The sequence below is a fragment of the Galeopterus variegatus genome, unplaced genomic scaffold (assembly GCF_000696425.1).
Source record: "Galeopterus variegatus unplaced genomic scaffold, G_variegatus-3.0.2 Scaffold527, whole genome shotgun sequence".
NCBI lineage: Eukaryota > Metazoa > Chordata > Mammalia > Dermoptera > Cynocephalidae > Galeopterus > Galeopterus variegatus.
In genome coordinates, this window is record NW_007726638.1 from 2,195 (window position 1) to 3,581 (window position 1,387).

The following is a 1,387-nucleotide window of genomic DNA, read 5'->3' on the forward strand; positions in this document are numbered from 1 at the left end:
TAAGAGACATGGAGGACGTTCATTAAACAAGAGTTCCAGAAGAAGGGAACAGAAACAATACATAACAGATATTGGCTAAGAATATTCTAGAATAGATGAGATATTAGTCCACTGATTTAGCAGACTCTCTTAAGTCCATATGAGGGTTCCAAACATTCCTGATCAAAAGTGTTTTTTCAGTTGGTTAGACAGCAGCCTTATAACACCATGATCACAAGTTCAAATCCCTAGACCAGCCAGATGCAACAGAAAAAAAAAAAAAAAGTGTTTGCTCCACTTGTGAGTGTATGCACATGAGGGAAACAAAAAGGGGAGGTGATATTTCACAAGAACAATTCTAGGAGTCTAGAATTTTTAAGTCTTAAATTCACTCAAGAAAACAAAACAAGGCTGGGTCGGTCAGTTAGAGCATAGTGCTGATAATACCAAGGTCCAGGGTTTGATCCCTGCACCAGCAAGCCGCCAGACAAAACAAAAACAAACAAACAAAAAAACAGAGAAAACAAAACAAGTTAGTTCTTTAAAAAACCCCATTAGGACATTAAAATGTCTAGCTTGAACTTAAAAATCAAAATAGTGAAAACTAACAGCACTCCTCAACCTACCTCTTCCTGAAAGGAAAACACTGCTATGTTGCTTGTTTATCCTTCTACAAAGAACTTGATGCACACACACATAAATGTATTACTACAAAAAACTTAAATGGACCATTGGTAGCCACTCTATAAAAACCTTATGTGTACTTTTTTTTTTTTTCCTTTTTGTCTTTTTTACTGACCGGTAACGGGATCGCAACTATCGGTGTTGCGCCCGTACCGGGGACCGGCAACAGGATCGCAACTATCGGTGTTGCGCCCGCACCACGCTCAGCCAGTGAGCGGGAACCGGTCTCCACATGGGATCCGAACCGTCGGCGGGAGCGCTACCACGCTCCCAGACGGCGCACTCTCCAGTGCACCACCGGGCCGGCCCTATGTGTACTTTTTATAATAGTCAAAAACCACCCAAATGTCCATCAACAGGAGAATACACAAACTGTAGTACAATAATTACAGAAGATGTAGGACTATCAATAAACATAAATGAACTACTAATACACACAGTAACACTGGATGGTGATTCCCTCAAATACAATACTGAGCAAAAGAAGTCAGAGACACAAAAAGAGTACATACTGTATGCTGTCACTTGGATGCCCCCCCAGTCCTCACTGAAGCTTACATCCCAACTGTAACCGTTGAGGGTAGGAAATCCTGTTATAGTAATTGAAAGATGGGGCCTTGAAGAGGTAATTAGGATAGCGGGACCATGCCCTAGCGAATGGATTAATAGTGGTCAGGGGTGTGGTTCTAAGGACTTTAAAAGGACAGCATGTGAGAGTTTCCTC